Source organism: Sciurus vulgaris (genome assembly GCF_902686455.1).
Source record: "Sciurus vulgaris genome assembly, chromosome: 15".
Classification (NCBI taxonomy): Eukaryota; Metazoa; Chordata; class Mammalia; order Rodentia; family Sciuridae; genus Sciurus; species Sciurus vulgaris.
Window position 1 is genome coordinate 46452147 of NC_136476.1, and position 24050 is coordinate 46476196.

Genomic DNA, 24050 nt, shown 5'->3' on the forward strand with positions numbered 1-24050 from the left:
AGCAGCAGCATGTTTGTTCTTAGAAAGTCTTAAAAGTGCTTAAAAGGTAGAGGAAAATAATACATATGGTCTAGTATTTTGAGGAAGGGTAACTGGTATTACATATTACTATACCACCCCTGACACACACACACACACACCATACACATGTGCACACAAACACACCACATCACACAATTATTAAAGATGTGATTTTCTTATGTTAACACTGTTGTTTTTCAATTATTTGGGAGTAGATGTATCTGATTAGTATCAGCTGAGTGAGTAATGTTGGTTTCCCCAACAATACCAGAAAGAGCAAGTTAAATCTAAGACCTGTGATAATAGGTGAGGTTTGTTGTTAAGACACAGAAGAAAGCGGGTGGAGATACAGAAACTGGTAAAGTTCAGCCAATCCAAGTATGGATAGAGGAAAATTAGATGACAGGCCTTGCATATAATATATATGTAGTAAGTGTTCATTTGAAAATGTGTAAATGGTGGATGGATCAAATGATGAATGGATAGACAGAGTGGAAAAACATTATTTCCAAGTTCACAGTTTTGCCAAGGATATTCGCTATTCTATTTGATTGTTACATTGCATTCTGTTAAAATCTGTTTTGTACTTTTCCATCCATGAGTGAAGAAAATAGAAATAAAATGTCCTCTAATAGCTATCAGTGAAAGCTATGGATATTTTTTGCTCTGTTTCTTTCATACTGTTCCATATCAAGGTACAAGTTTTAAGACATCATGAAAAGTACCAACCTTGAAAGCCGAATTCTGTTTTTTTGACTTTACCTAAAACAAAAAAGAAAGAAATATGAGTCAATTAAGTCAATACAAGCAGGGAAGAGGTATTTTCTTTTTTTTAAACTTTTACCCATTTTCCTGTGTACAAAGGAAGAAATACCTGATGGAACCTTTTCTCCCTAAACAGTTTTATGTATTTTGTGCTTTCCTGTATTTTGTGTTTATTTTTTAAAATTTCTTGGTGGCAGAGCAATTACGAATGACAATGAGTGGAGATAGGGGGATGCTTAATAAAAAGTATAAAACTAAATTATAAAAAAGAAAAAATTATATAGGCAGCACTTAATCAACCCATGGGAGTTTGCCATCATAACATTTTCCCATAAATTCAGGCAAGGGCATTTGAAGGGGAGAGTACAGTTTGTTCTCAGGTTCTGTATTTCTACCCTGGAATGCTGATGAGAACACAGACTTTTGCCTCTTCTCTCTCCTCACTCCCCTAATAATCTGTTCTCCCTTACGGACCAAGTGATTATTGTGTTGTTTATAATAACTGTTCTACATTCCTTATGGAAATTGTAATTATGATGCTGAATATTCAAACTGCAAGCCACTTTTCTCAGGGAAATTGTAATTATGATAATGCAGTATTTACCCAACCAATGTTTTCAAGTCATTGTTCTCTTTGAGGAATGAGGAGGTGAGAGAAAAACACTGACATAAAACATCCTTTTGGGATCTCAGATACATATTCAGGCAAGGAATAATAATAATAGCTGTTATTTGGGTTATGGCAAGCATGACACAATCAAGCTTCATGCCATGCACGAACATTTTGCAGAGGTATGTACAAATTATACAGTTTTCCCATTAAACTGAAACAATTTCATGAGTTACATTATTATCTCAATTTTATAGACAAAAAACTGAAACTTTTGCTCTGCACTGTGATCTTTAAGGCCTGAAGAGTATTTGACACATCAATACATGTAAGTTGATCCTATTTTTGCTAAAAGTATATTTTTATGTAGATGTGATATCTGATTTTGCAAAGAAAAAATTCTAGAGGAATAGATATCAATAACTTCAACTAATATTTTAGTAGTAGATTGAGGAAAAAACATTTTTCATAATACATGAATATTAGAGCTTGAAATGTTTATGCTAAGAATGCTTTTTTTCTTGTCCCTAGAAAACAGATTTTTAAAGTAGAAAAAGATAAAACCAAGGACACCAGAAATAAATGCAAAAATTGTATTCTTTCAAAATGAAAACACAAAACTCAAGGCCCAAGGCCAATCATTAAGAAATCTTATGAGTTGAGCCTCTAGGTAGGATAGAAAGTACATCTCTGCTTATTGATATCTGCATGCTTTATTTCTACTTTGACAGATCTCTACAACCAGTGTCCCAAACAAGGATGGAAGTCCTGTTTTTTCTTCTTTGCTTTATAATGATTATTCAGGAATTTTTTTTCAATATTATTAAGCAAGGATAGAGTACCTGCTATATGTAAGTATTTCATAGATGTGAAATACAGGCGAGGACAAATATACAAATTAGTGAGTTTTTTAAATGTTTTTATTTGTTCTAATTAGTTATACATGAGGGTAAAATGCATTTATGCATGTTGATAAATCATACATAAATGGAGTATAATTTCTCATTTATCTGATTATATATATTGTAGGATCACATTGGTCAAGCAGTCTTATATGTAAATGAGGTAATAATGCCTGTTTCACTCTACTATCCTTCCTACCCCCTTACCCCTTCCCCTCCCTTCACTCCACTCCATCTAATATAAACTAACTCTATTCTTCCCTAGCCCCACCCCCTTATTATGAATTAGCATCCAAATATCAGAGAAAACATTTGGCTTTTGGTTTTTTGGATTTGGCTTATTTCACTTAGCATGATATTCTCCAACTCCATCCATTTACTAGCAAATGCCATAACTTCATTCTTCTTTAGAGGTGAGTAATATTCCATTACGTGTGTACACACACACACACACACACACACATATATATCACATTTTTCTTTATCCATTCATCTGTTGAAGGGTACCTAGGTTGGTTCCATAGTTTAGCTATTGTGAGTTGAGGTACTATAAACATTGATGTGGCTGCCTCACTGTAGTATGCTGATTTTATGTCCTTTGAGTATAAACCGAGGAGTGGGATAACTGGGTCAAATGGTTGTCCATTTCAAGTTTTCTGAGGAATCTCCATACTGCTTTCCATAATGGTTGCACCAATTTTCATTCCTACCAGTAATTAATGAGTGTACCTTTTTCCCCTCATCCTCACTAGCATTTATTGTTGCTTATATTCTTGATAATTGCCATTCAGATTGGAGTGAGATAAAATCTTGGAGTAAGAATCAATAAATGGGATGGATTCAAACTAAAAAGCTTCTTCTCAGCAAAAGAAACAATCAATAACATGAAGAGAGAACCTACAGATTGGGAGAAAATCTTTACCTCATGCGCCTCAGATAAAGTGTTAATCTCTAGGATATATATAAAGAACTCAAAAAACATAAAAAAAAATAACCTAATCAACAAGTGGGCTAAGGAACTGAACAGATACCTCACAGAAGAAGATATACAATTGATCAACAAATATATTTAAAAAATGTTCAACATCTCTAGCAATTAAAGAAATGCAAATCAAATTAGTGAGTTTTTAAAAGTGCATTTTAGCCACTGGAACACATCTTGTGCAGCTTGAGAAATCCTGAAGTCTTTTCTTTTTCTCTGCTGTATTGTATTTCTAATCCTCTGCTCAAGAAGTTCCATCTGCCCACCCACTCCCCTCCCACACACTTCTTTTTTAAGAAAGAGAAACCTCCTTTCCATTTGTGTAGTAGCACATGTCTGATTCATGTGGGTCAATCAATAATCTGTTTTTGATTTCCCACAGATGAATAGGTTGATGAGCTCTCCAACCTTACAGAAACAGTGACCAATGCTGAGCCTCAATGGTAACTGTACGCCTCATGTGCCTGCAGGATCTTGCTCAGCACCATGATATGAGAGCTTACCAAGTGCTGGATACATCAATACATGATACTGCATAATGTGACTCCACACCAAAGGAACGTTTTAGGACCGAACTACAGCAGTGGGTGCAAAACCAGGGGATCCACTAATCCTGGTACATCATCACATGATCCAGAAGTGGCTGGCAGGATAGAGTGATACAACAGCCTTTTAAAGGTATAGCTGGGGCTGGGGCTGGGATGTAATTTAGGATTAGAGCACTTGCATAGCATGAAAGAGGCCTTGTTTTGATCCTTAGCACTAAAACCAAACAAAAACAAACAAACAAAAAAAAAAATTGAAGCTTCTGTGCCAGTTTGGAAATGACATCGTACAACAGTGGGGTATCATCCCAAAGGCGTGGTAAACATTCTAAAGCACTGAGCATTTTTTTGATCCTGAATCCCCATAGAATATGTGGTCCTAGGACCCAAGGGGAAAACATAGAGTGGAGTGGTTGAACTTAGCATTATTCCCATTGTCTATATTGTGTTTCCTGTTCCTACAAATGAAGGCTCAAATTTAGGATCCTGGTTTGCAGAAGGAGAATGTTTCCATGAGGGGACACTAAGATATTGATTCCCCCTATGCTGAATCCCTTGGGGTCCTGTGGCCAGAGACTGGCAGCAAAAGAAGGAGTCACTGCATTGGCAAGGATGATCACCCATCCTCAGGAGAAGAGACAGGGAAGAAGGTCTGGTGTCCAGATGCTTCATGGGGCATTTCTTAGTAGTTTTCTCTCTGCTTTTGAAAGCAAATGGACAAATATAGGCCGAGGTAGGGAATGGTGAGAAGGAGGGTCTCAGCTCCTTAAGTAACAGTCTGTGTGACCCAGCAGGTATGCTGAATCAGTCATTAGAGGTGCTGACTGAGGAAGCAGGAATCACAGGATGGTAATAGAAAAGAGAAGACGGGATCGCTTGTGCTTTTGAGGCCAGCTGCAGGAGCAGGGATGTTTCCCACTGACATTTCTCTTAGAAGTTTCCTCAACACAGGGAACATTCCAGGACTCTGCATGAGCTGCTCTAAGATGAGATAAACTTAAATGAAGTAAGTAGAGTCAAGTTGCTGGGATTGTACTCCACTCCCCCTTCACGGGTGCCTTCAGCTGCCCAAGGTGGTAGCTGCTGGTAGCTTATGGCAGAGTCCTTCTCTGGGAATTTTCCTCCTCCCACCCAAGGGAACAACTTTTGACCAAAGTGATTCCCCACAACATAGGCAGCTCATGTCTAATGACTGATTAATATGGAGTACAAAGGTCAAGCCCCCTTTTTTTGAGTTGAGACACCTATAAACATATTTATCCAGTACACTTTCCAATAACTTTCTTCTGTCTCCAAGTCTTTTCTTGGGGAAATTTACCTCAATCAAGAGGAGAAACGTAAAGTTCTACCCTATTTGTGTACCATGAATCTCAATGCACTCTGTAAAAATAAATAAATAAATAAATAGATAAATAAATAAATAAATAAAATTTTTAAAAAAGAATGTAAAATTCAAAAGACATGAATCTGAGAGTTGAACATCAATATATTTGTCTCCAAAGTTTGCCTGCATTCTATTTTATCTTCCTGTCTCCCACTAAGAAAGTTTAAATGAATTTTCTAAAGTTTTATCCATGCAGTAGTTTTAAGTAAAGATGGTATGCTTAAGCCTGTACATAAGAAGGCATTATTTAGTGTTATGCAATATTGGCAATTATACCTCTGTTGGAACTTTAATGTATTTATATCTGTTGCAATTCAGACATTTACTGAGATAAATTAGTAGGTATTTAGAAATATACAAATTTATAATACTTATATTAAAATATTTGTATATACATATAAGCATGCATACATCCATATCCTATAAGATGTATCTTAAGACTTATTTCAAGGTTATTTTGAACAAAATCCCTAATTATTCTAGCCGGTTTTCAAAGAACAATATGATACTTTTAATCATGTAATTTTCTAGGAAAAATATTCAAGACTTCTCTGTTGCAGAAAACTTCAGAGATTAGTTATGGAACAAGGGCTTACATTTTCTACGGTAAATGTAAGGATTTTATCAGGCATGAAATGTAGTCAGAACAATTTACGGTCCAGTAAAATATTACTTCAGGCAGCCTTTACAATCAGAACACACAAGTTACCCAATTCTGTGCAGTTTTAAGAAAATGTGGTTAGGATTTTATAAGCAGCAAACAATGCTTCACTCTATTCCTCAAGAAATTCTGCACTACCAATTCCTTTATTTCATTTATTGACTCTTAATTCTAGATCAAATCATTGCATTTTTCCATTTACAGCTATGTGCCATCACTAGTTAATTCACATGATTCCCCCACACAGTGCCAGAAGGGCTTACACATAAACGTTAAGTACAAAGCGTTAGAAAAAATTCCTCAGACGAAAACCACAAAGCTTATAAGAAATGTATTCTAACTGCCTATAGTGAGGCAGAAAAGAGTTATTACACATTGAGGAAGTGCCTGCTAGTTCCAGTTTCGTCTTTTAATTGTCTTCAGTTACTAGATAGAAGACTGTTTGCACCATTTTTAGGGGAATATGTTTTTGAGAAACTCAAACATCAGAGGCACTTGAAAGGTTTCAGCTGTGGTAACTGGCAATAGGCGCCTCCTGCATTATATATCCCAGGTGGTGATTTATGTATGAAATACTTCAAATGAAGCATGAAGCAAATGGAGAAGTTTCTGCCAAGAAGTAGGTTTTGCACAGCAGTGAGTTCTGAGTGAAGGACTTTTCTAGACCTACAGAAACATTTTACTAGGCCACTGTTCACCCAGTGATTGATAAGGTCATAGAACCGTATAGAGTAGGGCATTCTTAAATTTATTCTGGGATCATTTACTATTCTTAAGCAGTTAATAGCATGTAAACCTGTAAATTTTGGAAGGATAGCAACAGAAATTTATATCTATTCACTCATCATTAAAATTTGGTTTGTGGATAACACCAAGTAGCCCTCGACTTATCTGAAAGGAGTCCACTTTGATGCATACTGCCAGCACATCTGACCTCACAAAGATGGCACCTGTTTCCAGTGAATAATATTCTTGAATTCAGGGAAGAGAGTCAATTTCTGCCCCTGACACCAAGAAAGGCTGTAACTGAAAGACTGTCAGTATGAATAGTAACATCATTACAGCAGTACATAACAAAAAATAGAACAATAAGTAAAAAGTGACTTACATATAAAGTGGAGTTGACTTTGTAACACAAGGGTCTTTCTAGGATAGCCCTTACAGTGGAAGATGATGTGCTATTTTGATATATTTTTAAAAGAATGTTTAGAATTCCTCAATTTTTAATTAAATAACTGAGAGTAGTTGGGGCAACTGCTTTCAAAAGGTGAATTTTGAAGGAATTGAAATCAGCAGGAAACCAGAGATGTGGCTTGGAGATGAAAGGGCATTTTATATGAATTGTAGAGGTAGCACCTGCAAGAAAGAGAAAGGTTTCTCATGTTTGTTTGGTGGGATCCTATTCATAGGACTGGCAAGTGTTGCCCAGATTAACTAATCTTGCTTTTCTACTCTGGGAAAGCAGAGTGATGTGGTTCAGTGAAGAATCAGAAGGTCAGAATTTAGTCTTTGTCTCCTACTTATTATCTGTTTTTAAGGCAGCATTTTTCATGAAGATTTAACATGCTACTCCAACAAGGAAATCCCCCCAACAACCTTATCTAACATAGAATAATGTAGACAAGAGTATGGAGCTAAGTACAAGTTATCATCCACAGGAAATGTGGTGTGTTTCCCACAAACACTATGTTAATGTAAGCTTTGTTATTATGCCTCTAGTGTATAGAGGAAGCCCCTTTTATTCTCAGTTGTCACAACAAGATGAAGCATTACTGTTTGTTGTTATTGTTTAGGTTATACATTTTCTGAGATCTACAAACAAATGGAATACCATCTGGTTGAAAGGCTAACTTAGTGGAAAAACTCAAAATAATATGAAGAATGACTGAAGGAACTGAATACAATCAGAGGATGCAGGAAAGTTGTTTTTGAATATCTGAATAAGTATCATAAAATTTTATCTAGAAAGATTTGAGTGACACGAGGAAGAATAATATCTAAAAACTATCTCAAAATGGCTTGTGTTTCATTATGACATGGGTTGTCAAAGTAGCCCTAACAGGTCACCAAATTCCACCATTTTTTTTTTATTTACATGGTGTTTATGTCTGCTTTCCTACTACAATAGCAGAGTTTAGGAGCTGCAACAGAGTCTGTAGAGTCACAATGGGAGTATATTTATAATCTAACCATTCACAAAAAGTCAGTTAACACTTGCCTAAAGAGATAGTCAATCAATCATCCATTCATTTATTTGTTCATGTAGCAAACATGTTTCAAGTATTAATAATGAACCCAAAAGGTACCAGAATTGATACTGGCAAAACATAAATAGGGTGATGTATTTTAGACTAGGTACCAATTTCCCTATCACCGAACATAGTTAGATGACCAGTAAGATAGAATTTTAGAAGGCAGTAAATCAGGAAACAAATTATAAAATTCAGTGAGTTCAGAGTTCAAAGGTTTCTTTCAATTGTAAGATTCTTTCCCCCACTTGCTCTGGTACTGGGAATTGAACCCAGGGTGCTCGACCATTGAGGTACATCCCCAGCCCTTTTTTATTTATTTTAAAATTTTGAAACAGGGTCTCACTAAGTTGCAAAGGCTGGCCTCAAATTTGTGATCTTCCTGGCTTAGCCTCTGAAGAAGCTGAGATTTAAATGTGCAACACCATGCCCAGCTCTACTGTAAGATTATTTAAAAGAGGAAAAAGTGTTGAACATGGTAAGTAGGAAAGATGGAGAAATAGTAGGTGTGGTCCTCCAGGTATGGAGAAGAGACAAGGCGGGTGATCAGAGAATGAAGAGTATCCAGGATAAGCATAGAGGGTAGAAGGGTGGAAATACAAAGACATATTTGGAAAGCTGCAAACTACCAAATTAAGAGGAGCATTCTATGCCATTTTTAATATTTTTTATGTTATTTTGTAGTTAATAGGAAGCTAAAATATCTCTTTAAAAAGGAGCAATATAAACAAAATGAAGTTCTGGGAAGATCAGTTTAACACTAACATGTAGAATGGATTTAAAGATGGAAGATAGAATAGCTATGTCCAGGCCTCAAATAAGAGGAAAGAATACTAGTGACTGGATTGTAAGAAAGTAGCAGAAATGAATGTGTATTACATGAATGTGATATTTTGGGTCCACAGAAATTTGGCTCATATATGAGAATAAGGAGCAGAGGCTGAATGTGATTAGGAGCCAGGCCCTGGGTGCCTATTTCATTCTCAGGTCAAGAGATATCTCCATATAGGGTCTGAGAGCATGGTGCACTCCATCATGATTTTAGCCAATATCCAAAGAAGTCCTGCACTGGTGATCATAGAAAGTGGTATCATTAAGAACAAGAATGAGGTTTGCACTCTTAGAGAGGAAGCCATCAACTTCTTCAGGACACTAGTTTAAAAATACTTCTGAAATGGAACTGTGGAGACAATCAACCAGAAATTCAAGTTTTGATTAACTTGGTAGAAATAGAGAAAACTGAGTTTTCATGTGTTTGGATGCCAGTGGCAGTAAGACTAATTCCAGTCCCAACTGGCTAATAAGTTTGGGGATAATATACTCATGCAATTTGGAAACAGTTATGGATATGTATACAGGTAGCAAATCTTATAGAATAAATACTGCACGGATAATAGTTATAACTATGTTTTACGGGAAGCTGAGATGTGTCCTTTTCAATTTGTGCCAAAATATGCATGCAGTTACATCAGATATACAAAACTATACCTATATCTGAAAGGGCACCATCAAGAAGAAAAAAGAGTAACAATCTTTCCATAATTGTTTAGCTATTGATAAAGTTTCTCCATTATTCATCAATTGTAATCTTGACTTTTAAAGGAAAGCTTCACCCTCTGCCCACAGTCTACTCAATTGTGTCTCATCCAAGTGTTAAGCTTGGAGAAAGATGGTTATTTATTGACACTGAAGGACTGATTCAGATAGCCATGCATGTTCCACTTCTGAATACTCTGCTAGACAGAGAAGAAGCCAATGCTGCAAATTCTGAGATTTTTGACCAAATCATCATAAAGCTGCCATGTGAGTCAATAGACTCAGTTCATCATTCAAATTTTGTATTTTAATTTTTTTCTGTTTATAAATCCATACTTTTAATTCAACATACTATAATGGGGATATTATAGTGTCAAGAGTCAAGTCTTCAGATTCAGTTGGACCTACACTGGATGACAGCATTACTACCTACTAACAGGGAAAACTTAAGTAAGTTCCATAACTTCCCTGAGTCTCAGTTGCTTTATCTATAAAATGGGGATAGTTATACTTACTTCAAGGTTTGCTTTGTGAATTAATTAGATATTAGCACCTGGCATTTATTAGACACAAAAAAGTATTAGTTGCACTTTTTATTTAATACTCTTTCTGATTATTAAGCCATCTTAGCTGGTTACATTTATCATCTGTGACATTTAATATATGAAAACCTTGTTAGAACATCATGTGTCTGGAATATATCATTCTCTTCCATGGAATGATTCACATGGAAAAAACTCATCACATACATCTTTGCAAAACAATAGCACTGATAAATTAGTGTGAAATGAGTTTAGTTAACTTCCTGCATACATTATGGACCATTAATAGGTGCTCATTTATATTAGGGACAGAAATAACATCTACAGGGAGAGTTACCTGAAGTCCAATTAAACACATTTTATTTTATCTATTTTGTACATCAGCAGTATTTAAAACAAAGCCTTGAGTCTCATGGGGACTCAGTCACACACAATCTGCAGCTTTCAACACCTTAAATCCTCTTATAGGAATATTATAATTCAGTTCCACAGGCCACATGGTACACTTCAACTGAAAGCAAAAAACATGTAGTGGTTAATAACATTTGCTCTGCTTCCCAACAACCTCAACATGGCTCTTCAATTTACTGTGCAACACTGGCAAGTTCCTTGACTCTGTATCTCACTTATCTAATCAGTAAAATAGTAGAATAAAAAATAAAATATATTCAACTGGGCTATTGTAAGGTTTGAATGAGATACTGTGAAGTGCTTAATTGATTGCAATCATTAAATACCATCAGCATGTTTTACCACTTTTCTCCTAACAGGATGTATGGAGATCTATGACAAACAATATACATGTGGCAATTAGAACAAAAGGAGAAAAGGTCAGAGACCCTACTGTAAAAGAGGTGTCTGCCATTGTTGTAGGACTGATATTCCTCACCCCTAGCAAAACCAAGTCCTGGTTCCAAGTCCCCAAGTTAAAATTCTTTTATTCCTTCACCTATAGGTTGAAGATTATTCACCTTAGCATGTATGCCAGGCCCTTTCCAGGTGATTCCTGTGCACTTTGCTGGCTGTGCCCACTGTTCTTTTCTAAACCTGCAACACTCACTATACCAAGCCAATCTATTATCTGAACCTAGGTTCTGCTATGCCTCTTGTCTTTCACTATAGCTCCTTCTTTACCTGGAAGAATTTCTCTTTCATGATCTGCCATGAGTGGCCATAGAGCTTGAGAAAAGCTCAGGAAAAGAAGTTTGTGGACTTGCAGAAGGAAGAACTGCAGTAAAAGTCAACCTGTTCAGGGCAGTAGAGACTAGTGAAGTCAGTGGATTCCAAAGAGTGGGAAGTCAGCCTTTTCAGGGAAGGAAGCAGTCTACATGGAGAAACTTCCAGGACATGAAGTCATTAATGCAGAGCGAATCTGGAGGTGAGTGAAAAGCAGGGGATTGCCGTCTCCAGGCACCAAACACTCAATTAATGCTAAATGTCGACTTAAGCGAATGACACTTGGTAATGTAATTCTTGGTAAGAGCATCTGTACAATATTTCAGATATTCCCAGGGGTGCTTAGAGGGAGTAAGTCAGGCAGATAATATTGTGTGAAATTAATTAAGCGGAGACTTCAATATAAAGAAGCTCTGTATTGGAAAATGAATCTTTGTATATGTATTTTTTTGCACCTCACATGCAGTGTTTAGGGTTGCCTAGAATTCTTGTTATAAGAGAATTTGGGGCAGAGAAACATGATCTTATGCTAATACAGAAGATAAAGTTATAAGGCTTGAGGGCAAGATTATACCTATGAAAGCTCTTCTCTATATTTTCATATTTACTGATATAAAACATTGCACATAGAGCATGTGTTAACATTTACAAATACTAAATAAATAATAAAGAGTACTTATACTACTATTTCTATTTTAATTGCTATTTAAATTATTTGGGATAATTTGAAAACAGTATTTAGATAGTCAATCTTAATAATGTCATAAGCAAACCCACTCCTCAAAATAAAGAGTAAGAAATTTATACTGTGCTCTGTGCTCTTCTTCAACCTCAAATACATGATTTCCCTTAACCCATCTCCTCAGGCAACAGACATACTGAATTCTACATTTATTTTTTTCTGTCTTTTCTTTTATATAAAGTAATCCTATCTCATATATAAGTATTCATATAGAAAGAGGTATGTGTGTTATTATTTTTAACTATAAAATAGTGATCATGTTTTTTTTCAGTTAACAATTTGTTGTAGTTTTCAATGATTCTGCATCTACATTTTAGTTTATTTGAATTCTACATTTTTTCTATACTTTAAGGTAATCATCCTCTTTTTTTTCCATTATTTTTAAAATTTAATTTATGTTATTTGTTATTGGGGATTGAATCCAGGGGTGCTTAACCACTGAGCAACATCCCTAGCCTTTTTTGTTTTATTTTGAGACAGGGTCTCCTTTATTTGTTTAGAGTCTAAGTTGCTAAGGCTGTCTTTGAACTTGAATCCTCCTACCTCAGCCTCTGCAGTCACTGGAATTTCAGGCGTGTGATTTCACGCCCAGCTTTTACTTTATTTTTGAACAAATTCTTCATCACACATTAATTGAATTCCACTCCTCAAATTCATCTTCTATAATGTTGGTATTATCATTCTAGATTTCTAGTTTTCTCTTAGTTTGTATATGCTTTCTCTTTTTCTCTGCTCTTGGATTTTTTTCTTTTTGTCAATTTTTAAAACGATTGTTTTTAAGAATAAATAACATCCTTTTAAAAACACCATATATAGCCAGGTGCAGTAGTGTATGCCCATAATCTCAGCTATTTAGGAAAGTGAATCAGGGGGGTCATGAGTTCAAGGCCAGATGGGCAACATAGTGGGATACTCATCTCACAAATCAGAAATGCCACTTATTTCTTACATCATCTCCTAAGATTTACCTATTTTATCATTTAAAAACTATACAAATGGTTTCCAGTGTGTCTTTGTCAAAGTCGCAGAGTTTGTACATAAAAAAAGTCATGTCCTCATATTTAAACAGTTATCTAGATAATTGTTGAAATATCTGATGCTATGTGATTCTTGTTTCTTCCATCTATTTTCTTCTATTTATTTTTTCATATGATGCACTGAGCTGGACACTAGGATACAGGAGTGCACCAGAGGCATAGCCCTACATTCTTAGAGGGCGCCCCCTAGTGGCACACAAGGGGGCTCCTAAGCCTGGTTTTAAAGGAAGTCTTACCTTCCTCTGTTCTCTTGAAGATCTAATGCTCAAATTCTACTCCTCTACCATTTATGTGACCTGATTTGCTACTTTCAGCTCCATGTTCCCTATATAATGTAATTAACCTCACCCGAAAGGATTTAAAATTCACTCGGCTTACCTAAACTTGATTGTTTTCTCACAGCTGTTGAAAAGTAAACTCAGATACAGAAATAGTTTTATATATAAACTCATGATCAGAGAGGAGGAGGAAGAATCGCTGTATGCAACTTCACCCCTTCACTCTGAATGGAGAAATATAGAGAAGGCACAAATACTATTATTCTTTGGAATGCTGTTTTTTCTCTTCTAGGCAAATAACAGATTTGTGACTAGGAAGAAGCTATGTGCAGCTCAGAGAAAATTACGAAGCAGAGGGAAATGGAATGAACAAAAGATAAATATTCAAAATATAATCCTGCCCTGGAAGTCTCAAATGTACTAAATCCTCTATGAATTGTGTTTCTTTCCATAAAAACAGGATATGATCATAGAAGGATATATGTGCATGCAGTTCATTAGCATATCTTTCTGGATACCTGCAACAAGGCTTAGCCAGGGATTCAGAAAAGGCAAAAGAAAATGGACGCAGGGAAAGAAGAGTGATGACAGGTTGGATTTATTTGGAAAACCTGTGTGTCCCTGGCAACTGTGTGGACTTTGCTTTTAATGAAATAACTCAATTCAATATATATCTTCTCACAGAGAATCATTAATAAAATACTATGGTTCTGAGCCTTCTGGGAACTCAAACATGATAGCAGCAGATAACTGCCTCTGAGAAGAATATCAACAAGCATGAAGTGTTTTTTTTTTTTTTTTTTTTTTTTGTTTTCCAACTAAGTTAAGACTTTAATATTGGAAACCTTTTACACACCACAGTATCACTGACTGACATCCTTCGGCCTGTCTGTGGATCACCTGTTAGCAAAGATGTGATGAGGGACAGTGTCTCTCTCTTTTAAAGGGAAAGGATACACAAAGTCTGACTGAGAGCAAGGGCTGCACACACTTACCCCGCTGAATTGGCTGTGCCCCCTGACACTGATGAGCACACACAGGCCAGTTTTGTAGCTGGCACTTTCACTTGCTGCTAAGGCACTGAGACAGAGGCAATCATGTCTGCACATGTGCGTGTGCTTGCTGCACATTTTCTTTTGCTTCATCTTTCCCTAAAACTGCACAGATTGTTTTCCCCCTCCGCTTTTGAAAGATAAAGATTTCAAATCATAATGAAGAAAGATCAAACACATATACAATTTGATGCATAATTCTAAAAATGAAGGACTTTGTAAAAAGTGTCTATATGATTTCTATTAGAGATGATACTATACCATACTGTCTTCAACTAATGAAAATTAAACATTTTCATAGTCTTTGGGAACAATCATAGCTGGTCATGTCAATTAACAGAGCAGTACCTTGTGTACTACATAAGAATTTCACATACTCTTCAATCTGGGCTTCTAATTTTAAAAACAAATTCTGATAGGTTCTTTATAAGAGTCTTTGAACAACTCATGAGCATGAATGTGTAAAAAAAATCATTAACAGAATAATTTCAACAAAGATAAAGGGAAACATGAAGTTCTTATATTTTTGTGGAAATAAAGCTACCAAACAAGTTATGCATCTACAGAATATTTAAATTTTTAAGTTAAATATTCAATATGTAGTAAGAATGTAAATTTTGTGTTGGGTAATGAACTATACTAACAAGGACTGTGTAACTAATATCTAATTTAAGCAATAGAACATGGCTATCACCTTTGAGTGGCATCAGCCATTACTGCTTCTCCTTAAGATACACACCAAATTTAGCTTTAATTGTTCCCTCTGTTCTTTAGCATTTTACCACTCTGGTTAATATATTCTCAAATACACTTCTAGTTTGCTTGTTTTTAAAGTTGGTATAAGTAGTCTTTTTTTTTTCTACCTGTGTTTTGTTCTTAAAATGGAATCATTGTTTCTTGCAGCTATAGTCAATTAATTTTCCCATAATAAAAAAAAATCACATTTTCCCCCTCTATTCAATCACTAATGGAAAGCTGATTTTTTTTTCCAGTATTTTAATATTATAAATATTGCTTCTACTAACATTCATGCATGTTTAGGAATCCTGGGACACACAAATAAGGCTTTCCCTTAGGTTTATTTCTAGGAATGGAATTCTGAACCATAGAGGAAATATATATTCAACTTCACTGAATGCCAATTCCTTTTCCAAATCTGTTTGTTGGAACCATGGATTTTTAATATTTTTGTTTGTTCCACATCTTTGTCAAAATCTGACATTGAAAACCAGATGCAGTGTCACACACCTATAATCCCAGAGACTTGGGAGGCTGAGTTAGAGGAACACAATGCAAGGCCAGCCTCAGTAACTTACTAAGGCCCTAACCAATTTAGTGACACCCTGTCTCAAAATTTAAAAAAATAATTAAAATATTTTAAAAAGAACTGAATTTAATCACCAAAAAGAAAAACAAAACACTTAACATTATGTTATTATTATTTTTTTTCCAATCCTGTACCTCACTCTTGATTTCAGTGTATCTCTCTGGTTAATGAGGTTGATGATACATGGATTCTCAACTGTGACATGCCTACTTAAATTATTTTCTTGTATGTTTTGTGATGTTTATTTCAAGTTCATATTCCTTGAAGGTCCTATAGGAATTGTTTGATGATGCCTGGGCAAAAGGTGAATTCAACCAGATGTAATTCACATTTTCTCCAGCCATGCATTTAGAAATTTTACCAAATGGCAACAACTTTTAACAACATTTGGCTGGAGGGTTTGGATCCCTCAAGAAGAATAAATTCAGGCTGCAAACCATACATGAGGGCCTCCTTGTGGTTTCTTTCTTTTTTTATTTTTGTTAAATCCACTTAATGTCAAGGTTCAGGGTAGGCAATTATTTTTGCTAGTCCTTGGAGTGCGGAGAGCTTATTTGTAGTTTACCTTAAAAACACAGGTGCAGCCCTTTATAGCCTCACTTTCCTGAGTATGTCTCCTTTAGGCTCACATCTTTGATCAGCTGTAGGTGATTTTTTAAAATCTAAAGTGGTTAGTTACTCTACAATACAAACTATTGTTGAAAAAATATGTAAAATATTCTTTATGAAATTTTATATTATATATGCTGCTTACTATTGGTATCAGGTCTGCTATTTTGCTGTCGCCATTATTCTCCCTCCCCCACACCATTTTACAACCTAGATTGCTAGCCCACAAACTTCCTAGGCAAGTCATTGGTCCAAATTGTTAGCCCATGAACCTCCTCCCCAATCATTGGTCTGTTGTTATTAGCCTTCGAAATTCCACTACTTAACTCCACCGCCATTTTCTCTATCTCGCCCTCTCTCTCCTCCACCTCACTCTTGATTGTCCTCTTGCTCACATTCTCTCTCTCTCTCTCTCTCTCTCTCTCTCTCTCTCTCTCTCTCTCTCTCTCTCTCTCTCGCTATCTCTCTCACCTTTCAGGCAGACATTTTGCCTGTCTGCTTAATAAAATCTCTTGTGTGAGTTCCCGCATCTAGAGTGGTTTCTGGGTGCTTCTACTTACCAATATGTCTAAGAGGAGCTAATTAAAAAGACAATATCTTAATTTCTTGTCTCCAAATATCTTTACATTCTCAGAGATTTCTAAGGAGGGGCTAGAAACTAGAGAGCAATTTTACATAGGAGATGTTCTTCAACTCTCCTCACCCACCTGGGTGGTATCCCCATCTTCCACAGAGGTTGAGAAGTATGCTGTCTTAGTCAGCTTTATTGTTACTGTGAGTAAAGGACCCTACAAACTATAGAGGAGGAAAAGTTTATTTGAGAGCTCACGGTTTCAGAGGTCTTAGTCCATAGAAGGCCAGCTCTATTCCTCTGGGCTTGAGGTGAAGCAGGACATCATTGTGGGTGAGTGTAGTTGAGGAAAGTAGCTTACGTGATGATCAGAAAGCAGAGAGAGACTCCATTCTGAAGATACAAAATACGTACCCCACAGCCACATCTCACATGCCTCTAGTTACCATGCAGTTAATCCCATCAGGGATCAATTCACTGATTAGGTTAAGGCTATAGCCCAATCATTTCTCCTCCAAACCTTCTTGCATTGTCTTACAGGTGAGCTTTTGGGAGACACCTCACATCCAAACCATAACATGCTTTCCATAAAGGTTAGACATTCATGACACAAAGGTATCATTGCCACTACCCAGGAACTCTAGGTATCCACATCCCCACGTTTGACCCTCATCTAAAGCATTCCACAGCCAGCACCTCTCAGTGCTGCATCACCCTTCAGGAACTTAGTCATCCTTCTTGAAAACCAGTCAGTGGAGAACCTCAGCTTCCCCAGTAAAGAGGAAAACTCACCTTTCATAAATGTATTCAGAACTCTGCAGTTAGACAATCCAGAACTATTTAAGTTCAATAGACATCTAGGAATTTTTTACTCAGTTGAATGATGTTTTTATTTTCAATTACATATTTAAATACATACATACCATAAATTTCTGATTTGGGAGGAAATAAAACCCGAATTTAGCCCTGGCATTGTGTTTCAGATTCCATATCTCATTTTCCCCTCTGTTGGCATCAGGGTTTGGACCATTGCTCGATTCCCCTGAGTTAATTTGAGAAGTCAATTTTTTTTTCTTTTGTGCTTTGAAAATGTGATACATAATGGTGCAATATGTTTTCTGCTTATATTAGTATCAAGCTCCACTTTTATAGTCCGAAGAGCCATTATACCAATAATATTTACCAAACTTTTTTAGTATCTACACTCTGTCAAACAATATGTGAGTGTTTTGCAGATATTTTCTTTAATCCTTATGACTCTTCATAAGGGCCCAGATCTCCTGACTAGTAAATGCCTGAGCAGTGTTCTACCTCAGGTCGTTGCTCCACATTTTCTGCCTTACTCTCTGTAATGCTGCCACACATGGTGAGGAAATAGCTTCCCCATTGTTCAAATCCAGCAGGTGACTGCAAAATTAAACTATTTCTTTCAGCACAAGCAGGTTTAGAATTGTTTGGCAAGTAACAAAGGAAGAACCTTTTTATTGTGAAATCTTAATTCATATCCATGAATAATGGGTGTTTACCCTGAAGCTTTGTGTTATTTAATAATTATCTCGTTAAATCACTTTATGTATCAATTTATCAAGTCTGGAATAAAGAAATGGACTAACTGATATTTTTAGCTTTGGTATTTATGAATAACTTCCCTTGCTCTCCTGCTATTAAAATGTTGACATATGCACACAGAATATAAACAGGTTTGTTTTGAATGCTATCTATAAATGAAAAAAGGGAGGAAAAAAACAAAACCTCTTCACAATGGAGTTTATGATCACAGCCCTGGTCGACCCTGATATATACATAAGTCTTCCATTTCTTAAACCTTCCTGTGCTCCATTTTCTTTCCTATAAAATGTGGATAATACACATTTGACTTCCCTCAGGTAGAAACTATTTAGTGAAGACAAGAATGCAAAGCAATTTGGTTCCTTCAGAGCTAAGAATTTTACAAACAAAAGACATTATCCTGATGCTATAAAACCTCTCAAATGCAAAGTATAAAAAAAATTCAACCCAGTACATCATTGAAAAAGCTTTTATCTTCTTTACTCTTCTACCTTTGCAGCATTAGCTTCCAAAAACCTCTGATACACTTGACAAGTCAGAGAGAACTATTGTTACAGATGCAAAAGTAATCTATATTCAGGTACTGATCCAATAATATGTCTCTCAGATGTATAAAATCACTAAAACATTGATGCAGGTAATTATCAGCAAAATTCTAATTCATCATTAGTTTGCTTGCTTATTGACCTATTAACTTAAATCTAGATGTGTTTTTAAATCAACTTTATGTTGGTATAATTTATGCATAATACAATTCATACAGGTTAACTGTTAAATTCAATGAACTGAGACAAAATTGTAAATCCAAATAATAATTATCGCATCTATTAAATATAGGATATTTTCATCTCATCTGAAAGTTTTTCCTCAGAATTTGTTGCATAGACCCAGTTTTAGCTCATTAGGATTTAGATATTATATTTGAGTAGGTGGTATTATTTTACATTCAAAATTCTTATGCTTGGATTCATTACCAGAGAGACTAGAGTTGGGCAGTTGGAAATCCTCAGTTGTTCTGCTACATATGACTTAATATTTCCTTGGAAAGAACTTCCTGTCTAAGATCTTATTATTTTCTCTTGTACCCTATTTTTCCCTTTAACCTTCTTATCATAATTTGTATTTATTAGGTGTGTGTGTTATTTTATTTAAGGTCTACCTCATCCACTGGACTCAGGACCTTCCAGAGTTTGAAATCATGTCTTTTCTTTTGCTGCTATGTTCTTGATTGATGCTTTACATTTCTTTGGAACACAGAGGTGCTTGATAATTATTTTTTGAGTATACCAATAATGAATGCCTGATTCATTCATACAAGTGTTAAGTACCTACCATAGACAGGTAGGCATTATAGAGGAATCTAAGGGTAAAGAATTTTTAATGTGAAGGCAATGACACATGTTATACTCACAATTATGTACCTATAAAACAACATCTTGGCTAATGCCATCTTTAGTCTGTTAAGATATTTTCTCTTTTAAATAGGCTCCAGTTGTATGAGGGAGGGAGGACTGCTCTTTGAGAAAAAAAGGCATACTACACACAGGAGACATTGATACTGCTTTCAAGTAAGATTCTCCTGGGTCTGTATGTGTTGTTCAATAGCTGTTCCTTGACCTGTGATTTACACATTAGTAGAATAGAAATAATAAAGGTTCCAGTCTCGTCTGGGTGGTGAAAGGTTACAGAAAAGAGACACATAGGCAAGATGTGGAGGAGGGGCAGGCCCACAGAGCCTCCACTACTTCTTCAAGCTAACCACCCTCCTAGCACCTGAAATACAAGTCTTCTTCTTAGCTCCAACCCTCCCTCCTCTTCATGGAGGTCAGTGTTGGGGGCTTACAGCTACAATTCTCTAGTCAATTGCTTTTTCTGGTGACAATAGACTGAGGTTAGATAGGGTCCATCCTAAGTCACTTCAGGAGCATAAACTCAGGAGTGTTCACTAAAGGTGCTTATGAATAAAAAGAGATGCCCCTATCACGAAACACCAAAGGTTTTATGTACCAGGAACTGGTAACAAAGATCAAAAATATTTCTCATAATATGACAGTAGTTTAGCAAGTTATTATTTTTGTAAATGTTGGTAATAGGAAATATATTATTCCAAAGTTAAGGTTGTAAATGATGTTGAGGGAGAATAACTTCTTAAAAGCAATCTTAATTCTTAAGACAGCCTTGTCAGAAGAATATTTGACTGGTGATTCTATCAGAAAAAAGTGTCATAGAAAGAATAGACTCTTGCCTGAAGTCAAATAGCCATAAAATAGCTAATATTTGAACTCAAGACAATCTACACTAATGTTCACCTTTCTTAAATGAGTGTTTCTTATATTTGTCTTGCACCTACTATGTGAAAGTTATCATGCTAAGTGAAATCAGTCAATCCCAGAAAACCAAAAGTCAAATGTTTTCCCTGATAAGTGGATGCTAATACATAATGGGGGTGGCGGGGGTAAGAGTTCTGCAGGGAAGATTGCATTGTTCCTATTTCAAACATAAAGAAACAGGCTGACAGGTAACTCAGCTAATAAACTGTACTGAACAGCCCAGAGTGAACCCTCTGCCTTCTGATTCAAGATTTGGAGCTTGGTTATACTTAAAGTGGAAGTGGGGCTCATATTAAAAGCAATATAGTGAATTTCAAGGCACAACCAAACAATATTCTTAAGATGGGATGGGGGGTGGGTTATTAACAAAAGATAGATAAATAGCTATAGAGTAATGAGCAAGGCAATATCATCTGTCAGATACTGACATCAGGTCTGTCAATCAAGTGAAGAATACTTCCTCCTCTTCCCCAGTGCTTTGGGGAATTCAGTGTTCTCTTTCCACCCCTTCCTTCCTTCCTTCCTTCCTTCCTTCCTTCCTTCCTTCCTTCCTTCCTTCCTTCCTTCCTCCCTCCCTCCACTCCCTCCCTTCCTGCCTTCCTTCCTTCCTGCTTTTCTTCCTTCCTGCCTTCCTTCCTTTCTACAGTAAAGATAATCATACCTAATCCAGAGTCTTTTTGAAAGTAGGTATTTCCTTACTTACGAAGATAGGGAGATACAAGATAGCTGATTAATCTTTCCTCCCTGGATGTCTTTTGTTTTCTAAATCTTTCAGATGATTCATGGGGGTTGGTAGAAGTGCGTGATAAGAAAAAAATTATTAGTATTGAGCTGTATCTAGATCTCCTTTTTATTACCCAATACTATACACATACATTCTTATTAAAAAAGAAAATCCTCTGTGAAGGAAATAATCCAATTCATTTTCCAAATGAGAACAGTGTAGCTAACAGAAAGAACAGAATTAACAATAGAATTCCCAGCCAAAACCCCTTGTCATTTCCTTTGTTCGTAAAATGAACACAAGTGGAGAGTATATTAATTTTATTACAAGATAGAAGAACTAAACTCACCATCTTTTTGTATTTTACTTTCATTTGGCATAAGGCCATTGCTATCTCATTCATGAGATTACCAGAGCTCAAACAACTACTGATCTTGGCACTTGAGAACAGAACTTAGACATTCTTATTTTATTAAAACATAGAGTCATTGGCAGGGGAATGATATTAACATGTACTTCACAAGGATTCTGTTGGCAAGTCTGTCCCAGCCCACCATCAAAACTCATAACTGTCCACACTTGAAAGAGATAAAAGCCCTTTTATTCCATTGCTTCAAGTAAGCAGTATGATCATGGAGTAAAACAGGTCAATTATGTGCTTATAAGAAACAAAGGACATAACAAAAATCAAATATGCAAATAACAATTTATTACTGATCACCATCTATTAAATTCAATGTGAGTTGTACAGAAAATGTTACTTTATTGTGATATTATTCACCCAAACACTACCATTCTCTTTTCTAATGCCAATATATTAGAAATTTAGAAGAGAATATGTATTTCATTCTAAGAAAATGAATATTTCTGCATAAAGTGTATTTCAAAAGCAAGACACTGAAGCAAAGATCTAGAAGAAAGCCCCAAAATAATGAAAGTAAAACAAAATTCATTTCTTTCTGCTCAAAATGGGAAGCCTGGATCCCTGGGCACATGTTGGTATGACAGGAGATATAGCGATTTAACAGAAAAAGTTGGCACATGATCTGGAATGTCAACTTTATTTGTCTTTAAGTAATTTAAATTATCATCTACATTTGTAGACAAATATATATTTATATGTGTAGTATAATATTGAATGCAAAATTTCCATGGTTTCTTGAGATAAAACATTAGCATTCAGTTAAGTTTCATAACTGTAGTTGGTCCCTCAGGCTATTGCCTAGATTTCTGTAGGAAAATTTCACACTTCCTCTGGCATTAGGGATTTTTCTTTTGAAAAGCACTATTGAGCTTTGTTAATAGTGATTATAGAAATTTCATCAAATTTTTTCTTTTTGCATGTAAAAACATTGATATTAGACCTCAAATTTGACCTCTTGGTCTTCAACATTTATATTTCTTAAGTGCTTATTATATTTGTTTAGTACAGTCAGAACTCTGCTCTATAGGAGATTTCTATCCATTTATTTCAGGCAGGAGGAGATGAGAGAATAACTCAATTAACTAACTACTGCTATGGTTTGAATGTGGTTTAACCCCAAAGTCTCATGTATTGGAAGATTGGTAGCTCATGGTGGTGGTACTGGGAGACCATGTGGAACCTTGAAGAGGGGCTCCTAGTGGGGCTGTCCTTGAAAGGAATTGATTCTGGTCTCATGGAGTGAGTTCTCTCCAGAGTGCACTGTTATAAAATTCATAACTAACCAATCTCTGCTCTCTGGCTTCCCGGCTCATCATGTGATCTCTCTCTTGCATGCACTCCCACCATGATGGCATCTGCCATAGAAGTGACACATCTGAGGGTCTCTTGCCACAAAGAGTTAGGGCCATGTTATTTAGATTTTCAACCTCCAAAACTGTGAGTTCAATTAATCTTTTTCTCTACAAACAATCCAGCCTCAGGTTCTTCATTATAACAATAGAAAACTGACTTCTACAACTACCATAATTCACACTGAGCCCAGGGTATCTGAAAACTGAAGATCCTATTCCCATAGTTATTCTGTGTTGCACTTATGGTAATCCATTTCCTCTTTGCAAACTGTGGTTGATTAACTATTTATTAAATAGACATTTATTCAGAAATTTCAGGTAGTAAGTGCTATTCTAAGCACTTTGCATGTATCGACTCACATTATCTTTATAATAAATGTCTGCCTGAGTTATGAGTACCATGAATAACATGTAAAGTAAATACAAGAAAAGAAATAGAGATAGATGGGACTACATTAGATATTGTGGTCAGGATGTTTTGATACTTTATTTAATATTCAATATGTTATATTAGGAGTTGCCTATTTTGGATAGGAAGTAACATATGCATAGTCCTGAATAAAGTAAAGGTCACTCATGTAACTATCAGGGAAGACAATATTTCAGACCAGTCATTGCTCTGAGACTATAAAATGTGCTTGAGATGTTGAGAACTATCAAGT

The 24050-nt window shown here is 35.8% G+C and overlaps 1 protein-coding gene across 7 annotated transcripts in view; it reads right to left on the reverse strand.

Moving 5' to 3' along the window:
• LINGO2 (leucine rich repeat and Ig domain containing 2) overlaps window positions 1–24050 on the reverse strand; it is a 1166767-nt gene that overhangs the window by 396877 nt on the left and 745840 nt on the right. For 6 of the 7 annotated variants that reach the window (XR_013759532.1, XM_079112353.1, XM_079112352.1 and 3 more), the window contains one exon: window positions 751–783. The exons of the other annotated variant lie outside the window; for it this stretch is intronic. The gene's annotated coding sequence lies outside the window, so the exon portion shown is untranslated. The remainder of the gene's footprint in view (window positions 1–750; window positions 784–24050) is intronic. 7 annotated transcript variants of the gene reach the window in all.